This window comes from Mastomys coucha, unplaced genomic scaffold, assembly GCF_008632895.1.
Source record: "Mastomys coucha isolate ucsf_1 unplaced genomic scaffold, UCSF_Mcou_1 pScaffold14, whole genome shotgun sequence".
In the NCBI taxonomy this organism is placed as follows: Eukaryota; Metazoa; Chordata; class Mammalia; order Rodentia; family Muridae; genus Mastomys; species Mastomys coucha.
Genome location: NW_022196896.1, coordinates 32,275,078 through 32,283,334, shown reverse-complemented (window position 1 = coordinate 32,283,334; position 8,257 = coordinate 32,275,078). Strand labels below are relative to the sequence as shown.

The window sequence follows — 8,257 nt, the reverse complement described above, 5'->3', positions numbered from 1 at the left end:
AAAGCAATTTAAAGAGAATTTTCTTGGCTCTGGGCTTTTCATATACAAAAGCAGAGTGGCATCTAAGGGCATGAGAGGCAGCATCTCTCAAAGCCACCTGAACCAGCAGCATTCTTTCTCATGGACACTGTGATGAATTAGCATTGCTGTGTACACTCCTCAGAAATATGTCCTAGTGATACTGTAGAGCCCATTTGGTGAGGACCCTTCAACTCCACGTGTTCACCCTCACACTGGGGTGGCTGCACAAAGGTATTTTTTCTTGTCTAGGTGTTCTGCTTTCTTCCCTTTACAAGTCGGCATGTTCAAGTTGAGATAAAGGGCAGTTGTCGATGAAAGAGACAAGTCTTGGAATTTCAACAATTTATTAGATGTGTGGGTTTGGGTGAACTTGAGTTGCTTGAATCTTCCCATCATTAAAGCAGATTCACAACATGATCTCTTTGCATACAGAATCTATAACAAACAAGAGAAAAGCAAAACAAGAATTGGTGGAGAGCATAATGACTTAAATCTGGGGTAACAAAACATTTCACAAAGTATCAGCTAGAAGAAATACATTTGGATATTTATTGTATGACACTAACTATGCTCAATAATAATGCACATTTCAAAATAACTAAGAGTAAATTCCAAAATAATACAAAATACTAAGTGAGATGAACTTAATCATTCTATACTATATAAATGTATCAGTGCCACGCCCACTCGTCTACTGCAGTCATATCCGAATTATCAGGGTAAAAGCCTGATTAAGGATGAGAGGCGTTATGGCCCCAAAAGGGAGCTTGTGCCTCCTGGGTATTCAGATAGTCGCTGGTATCTCCTAACTCAGACGTGTTCCAGATTAGTCTTTCCAATTGTCAACACGCCCTCATATTTAGGCATAAAGGTACCCCAAGAAATGATTCGTAAATGGCTAAGATTGGGCATCGTTTCCTGGCCAGCACAACGTTTCCAACCTATCCTAAATTATTTCCTAGCTGTCCTTAGCTTGGAATTTCTCTCAAGGAATCTGCCTTGCCAGACAGGTTTTCCTCAAAGCTAGCAACAGAGGTCAAGCACATTCCTTAGGGCAGTTCCACAATAGTCAGAACTATTTTACATACTAGAGAATGATCAAAGGGCTTTCCTCAAGGACATTAGCTAAAATTGTAGATCAGAACTTCCTGGTGCTTGCCTCCAGCAGAACCAGAGAATTAGCATAGGAATACCAAATTAGCCCTAGCGGGGAGGGCACCATTGCTCTTCCTCCCACTTCACAACTGGATACATGATCTTGGTCAGTAAGATCACTGACCTTGATGTGACTGTCACCTGCCTATGTGACTCTTGTCATCTGCCCCGCTTTCTGTATACCATATAAACCTGCTTTTCACTTTGTGCAGGAGGACTCGCACTAGGGGACTTGAGCTGGGATTCGCACTGGTGCTCTGACTAGAACTAGAACTTAGATGGGCTAGGACTTAGATTCAGGCAATCTGCAGTCTCCTGGGCACAGTGTGCTTGGGCCCGGGGGGATGCAGCACCAGTCCAGAGGAGATAGCTGCTGCTTCAGACCCAGTGTGTTTTAGATAGCCTCAGATGTACCTTAACTGCTGAGCTGCTAGATTTACCATCTCTCTTTTGCAATGACTGTAAAAGTCTGATGCCATTTTTAAGAAATACATTCAGATTCAACACACCCATGTGTCGGCTCTGTTTGTCATTCTTTGCCTACGCCTCGTCGACCTGACTAGGACCCCGTTTCTCCCGCGGGTTGGGGGAGGCCCAGATCGGCTGGCCTGCGGCATACCAGAACATTACATTGTACTTCAGTAATACAATATGATTATGATATTTCAATTGAAAGCATAATAACTATAGGTCATGCATAGTGGCATACACATTTAATCTCAGAAATTGAGAGGCAAAAGCAGGCAGTTCTTTGTGAGTTGAAGGCCAGCCTGGTCTATGTAGTGAGTTCAAGGTAAGCCACAAGTTCGTAGTGAGATCCTGTCTCAATACAAATTTATGATAGTTAAAAAAGAAAAGTTACCCCAAAAATCAACTTCAAATGACCATTTGATTGATGATACACTATGTCAATGTCTGCTATTTTTCCTTATGTTTGGACTTCTAGGGCATCTTGACAAGAATGTCAGATAGCCAGTTCTCTGAATACATTCTGCTTAGTACAATGCAGGAATCTTGGGAAAGGAAGTCCTCTAATTCCCAGGGCACTGGTCTTGCTGTGGCACAGGGATGTGATGGCATTCTCTTTCTTGCTAGACTCATGAACCCACCAGTTGGTCATTCTCTATGTTTTTCTTGCTTGCATTGTGCTTCTGTGAACACCCTCTTTTGAGAGGCACCAGCCTTGCACTGGACCACCGGCGGCGGTAGCCATGTTCCCTAAATAACATCAACACTCTGGACTTCGCCTTGTGTCTTTCTTTTTACCAAAAATTACACCCAAACCAAGTAAATGTTTGTTTTTAATGAATAGCAGTCTAACCTTAGAAGTTGGGTTATCTATGGTTTTTTATTTAAATCAATTTAAAGATATTTAGAAAAATACTTCAAATTTTAAGGACAATATGAATAAAATGTGCTGTATTTTCTAGTGTATATGAAATGTTTATTGAATTTTCATATATATATATATATTTAAAGTAGGACAATGGATAATAAACTATACTGTGGACTTTTTAGGATCTCTGTCCTGATCATTTTCAGGATCATTTTAAAATGCTCTACTTGTTCAGCAGATGGCGCTCTTCTCCCACCTTTGAAGAGTTTATTCACACTAAAGTGTAAAGCGTTGTTGATTCATTGTGACTAAATCCTCTTTGGGCCTTAGCTAGTTACTAATGGGAGTATGGGAATTCTTTGGTATTAACTCTATACAGGCCAAGCCTTGGGAGATAAAGAGAGTCCAGTAACCATCAGGCTAGAGGTACACCCCAGGGATCCTGGGAAATGCATGGAGGGCTCAGGGATGCACCTACACTTGCCTCTCAGAGCAGCTAGACCACAAACACTGCCTGTGGTCCTCCAACCTGCCCAACAATAAATTCACCTCAGGACAATGAGAAAATGCCAATCCCTGGATGTAATTGACAGCTTTTAAAATTTAATTGTTTAGGAGATATTCAGAGCTATTCCTTCTGTTTCTTCTTCTTCTTTTTCTTCTTCTTCTTCTTCTTTTTCTTCTTCTTCTTCTTCTTCTTCTTCTTCTTCTTCTTCTTCTTCTTCTTCTTCTTCTTCTTCTTCTTCTTCTTCTTCTTCTCCTCCTCCTCCTTCTCCTCCTCTTCCTCCTCCTCCTCCTCTTCCTCCTCTTCCTCCTCCTCCTCCTCCTTCTTCTTCTTCCTTGTTTTCTGATTTTCTGTTTTTTTTTTTTATTTTAATTTTAATTTTTATTGTTCTTTCTCTTTTTCACATGATTTTAAGAAGCATTCAAGTTAGGCTACATAGTTGCTGTGGTTGAGTTATGGTAAATGAGCCCCAAAATGTCCTCAGGGATTCTCAGATGCTTTGGAAATCCTGCTCAGTAGCTGTGCTATGAGACCTTCTTACAGTTGATTCTGATCTTGAAGATCTGAGGTCTATTTTAATTTTCACACCTTCCAGATGAGTGGGCAGTGATAAGAAAATAGAGTCTCATAAGCTCCAGACAGCGTCTGGATCAGCCTTAAGGACCACGGTAATGGACGGGGCTTTGTCAGTCACAGTAAAGATGGTTTTCATGTTTGTTTTTTGTATTTCTAGGATAAGCTGATACTTAGATTCTAGTTTGGAGGAGATCTAAATTAGGCCCGTGGCCAGGATGCTGGAGCAGAGACTGAGAGTCAGGTTACAAGGTCCTCACCTAGGAGCCTGAGCCTCAGTGGTGAAAGTGAAGACTCCAATGGGGTGCAAGACCTTTGAAATTTCAGGGACATCTAGAATGCCAATGTGAAGGGGCTAGACAGGTTGACAAGTGGTTAAAAGCATTTGTTCTCGCAAAAGTTCAGTTCCCAGCATGGAATGGAGGTATAACTGAAGTTCCAGCAGGTCTTATGCCCTCTTCTGACTTCTGAGGTCACTGCACACACGTGATGCACTCCCATACACACAGGCAGACACTCACACCCATAAAATAAAAATGAGTAAAACAACATAGAATGGAAACATGTCAAGCTCTGACAAAGGAGAACTCTATGGATCCTACATTTAGAAAGAAATAAGCTGCCCCATGATATATTAAGAACTGGAAGAGGCTGAAGCCTGAAGTCTTTTCCAGTGGAAATTCTTCAGTTTCAACTAGTAAATCTCTCCCAAATATGACTCTCTCCACACTCTTCATTTTCTGGTGTCAAAAACATATTTCAACACCACAGAGAGTAAATAAAGCACAACCGAATAGTTCTTGACTCACTTGGTTTGAACAATTTTCTGGCTATAGTGCCAAAGCCATATATGGCCATAGAAGCCATACTTCGAATTTGGTTTTCTTCTGGGGCAGTGATTTACAGTATAATCCTTTCTGGGCAGCAGACACCAACACATGCAGCTCCTGGCTATCCATATGGCCACCAGGAGGCATGACAGTCACAGGGACCGTGCACCAGAGCTGGGGTGTTTGCTAAGTTAGGCACAGTCAATGCATTTCTCCTCACACGGATCAATTGATCCAGGTCCTGTTTATGTTGATAAAAACCCGTGATAAGCTGAGGAGGGTATGTGTTTCAGGAGTTTCTAGGTAAACATTCACACACATAGATGCACACACACACACACACACACAGACACACAGACAGGCACAGAGAGACTGAGATAGACACACAGACACATGCAAGCAAGAAAATGGCCTCAGCAATGATAAGAGGGGAGAATACTCAGTCCACACTGTGGTCTAATGAGCTACCTTGTCTCCTCCTAAACTCATGTTAACATTTAATCTTCATTATGACACATTAAGAAATGACACTAGGTGAGAGAGACATCACAGAGGTGATTAGAACCCTTTCTTGTGGAGGAATTAACCCATTAATACAATCAATGGATTAATCAGTCACTGGGTTATATAAAGAATGAGTATGCTATAACCACAAAACAAAGAAGCAGTAGCAATTGATAACAAGTGTGTCTGCTCGGAGGCCAGCGTGCTTCAGTCTCTCATGCTGAGATTCCTCCACAGCCAGTCTTATATTCTTTCCCATATTTTTTGCTCTTTGGGACATTCTACCCTCTTTATTTTACCAGATAGCAACATCTCAGTAACATCATGTTTTCCTTCAGCTTGAGCCTATAGAAGACACTACTGAAACATTTGTTGGTGCTTCTTGCAGGTACATCTGTTACTGCCTTATTAAGCTAAATTCCAAGGGGAATTGTCAGCCAAGGACACTTGTCCACTCTATTGAGCTCTCTTCTATGGTCTCATGAGAAATTTTAACATTTCTTTTTTTGGTTACTGTGGTAAACTTAACTCTATGTTGGACTTTCAACTACCTTTTTGGGCCCTTGAATGGGTGCCAAACTTTGAGTGTTCTATAGGGGAAATTTCCATAAGTTTCTGATGTCTCCACTCTCAACCCCTTATTCTTTTGTTTGTTTGTCTCTGTTTTTCTTTAAAGTTTATTCAATACAACACAATCTCCAACTTCACTGAGGTGGCTGACCACGCCCACAACCGAAGCTACCTCTAAACTGGAATTCAGTTGCTGAGCCAGCCCCAGCCTCAGCTCCAGGGGGTAAGGCACTCTTTCTGACGGCTGCAATGCAGGGTGGCAGGCACTATCTGCAAAGGGTGATGCAGGTAAGCTCGGAGATACTAGATACCCTCATTGGTAATGTACCCAAGCAAACTGCTCCTTCCCGTAGCCTCGAGACTTGAGAGACTGCATGGCTTTCATTACATGAAGCTTGGACATATTGTCTGCCAACTTGGGGTATTTGGGCATGTGAACATTTTTTTTGGCCACCAGCACACCTTCCTTAAAAAGGAGTTCATAGATGGCAATCTGATTCTTCTTAGGCATCAAGATCATGGCAATTGCAGGGTCCGAGGTGGAGGCTGGAAAGGAAGGGGCATGCGTGCTCTTCCGGGCTGTGTGGCCCTGCCTCCCTGCAGGACCCCTTATTCTTGTCTCTTCGTCCACTATCATCAGGGTTTGCTTCTAGAGACCCTTTCTTTGTTCTGGCCATGTGTTAGACTTGACTGTATGGCCATTTTGCTGTATAACATGTGTGTTCTTTTTTAGACTAATAAACTCCACCACAGAGCTGTGCTGAGGTTTGATCGTTGTGTGGTGGCTTGGAGAGGAAGTAATCTTAAAAATAGATCACATATACTCGTAAAGGTCCTAAAAATTTGAGATTTTGTCTAGTCTTCTAGTATCAGGAGAAGTCACTTATTCAACACAAGTGATCTTTCTCTCCCTTAAAGGGGAGTGTGCAAGCAGAATCTGGGGAGTTAAGTTTCTCAACTGCATCTATTTCAATACTTCAGGCCAAGTTTCAAAAGTCCATTGCTACCATAGCAAGGGCCAATACTTTGTTGTAAGATACTCTCCTCTCTGAAGTTTTGCAACCGTTTGTTTCAGTTAAGTTCTGTGCCATATTGAACTGTGCTCACCCTATACCCACAGATGACAGAGTCTTAAAAAAAAAAAACACTGGCATTCATGGTGTCTCTCTCACATAAAGATGAGTGAAATTGAGTTAGTTGTTCTCTCCCTATAATTCCACTAAGTTATACAGCCTTTGTAATTACTGCTTTTCTCCTGTCATACGTGCCCATCACTGTACCCTTCCTACCTCACCACTGGGGCACCTGAGCAATTGCACTGATACAGCACATCAGGATTTTTACTAGTGGATTCTTCTTTGCTAACAGGTGGTCCAGCTTCAGACTTCCTTCTCTAGTGCCTGTTTATGGGGTCTAATCTTGATATCAGCTTCCTTAGATCAGAACCTATAGCAGTAGAGCCTCAGATGAGAGATGAGCACATGAGATCTTTGGATACTGGATTTGACTCATTTTATGAGTTTTACTTGACGAATTTGAAAGTCATCCACATGAGAAGTTTTGGCCATGCATTTGGTACATCATAGTTAGGAGCTTCACCAACATACAACTGAGCTCTGAAAGCTTATTTGAAACCATAGACAGAAAGCCATGAATCAGAGCCTAAGGATTTAGGATTCTCTCTCTGATGAATCTCTAGTCTCATAGTATACTGAGATCTCCATTGTAGTATATAGGGCAGCAGCAGTGCCATGTGGACACTGGCTTGACTGTGCTGTATAGTCCTTTCTGATAATGAGTCACTTGATCTGGTAGCCTTAATCCTATTAGTGATGAGGACTCCACCCAGTCTATGTGTTGGTTGCTCTTCAGGTCAATGAGTAAAGGCCTTCTCTTTAGGGAAAGAGAAGAACAAAGCCAGAATGTAAGCAAGTGAATTGGCCCACAGGGATTTCCCCTTTCCACTCCAGTCAGACACCAGTGGCAGGTTTGGTTAGCTTTAGTTAGACAAGGATGCATCTTTGGAGAGAATCTCAGGAGTGAGCAATTACCAATGAATGGCTTGCAGCAGCTGCCAGTGGCATCACTGGAGGAGATCTGAGTAGGGCAGCAATAGAACTTATGGTGCCCTCGTTACAATTAAAAGACATAGGAAAAACACCTTCCACGGTCATATTATTCATGGAGACAAAACTCAACACTTTTTTGGGTTGACTTTCATAAAAGTTTTTGCAAGTGTTTTGTAAGAAGTTACATTTATTCTATTTGTGTACACACTTCTTCAGGCATGTGCATCAGCCATAGATGCAATTGATTGAAGGTCAGAGGACACATTTGGAGTAGGCCCTCTCCTTCCACCACGAGGATCCAGGTGATCGAGCCAAGTCATTTGGTTTGTTTACAAGTGCCTTTACTAACTGAGTTATTTAATGGCTCAGGAATGATTTTTCTAAACCTTTATTTATACAGTTAAGAGTATACACAGTTTGTTATTCTACTTCTTAGGGTTTTATATTGTCACAGTGCTTCATCTTCATTAAAATATTTTTAGAAATGTGAATTTTAAATCACAACACAAACATTTACACATTTTCAAAAGTCTGGTTCTGAGATATTGTTGTTGCCACTTGTCAGGCTTGAACAGAAAGCATGAGGACTGTTGCTCGTACACTAGAGGAAAGTGAGGATGAGTGTTCTGAAGACCTTCCGTTCCTGAGGAAAGTGAGGATGAGTGTCCTGAAGACCTTCCGTTCCTGAGGAAAG

The 8,257-nt window shown here is 41.8% G+C and overlaps 1 pseudogene; it reads right to left on the bottom strand.

Moving 5' to 3' along the window:
• Window positions 1–355: 355 nt before the first annotated feature.
• On the bottom strand, window positions 356–6,131 carry LOC116088969 (annotated as a pseudogene).
• Window positions 6,132–8,257: the final 2,126 nt, after the last annotated feature.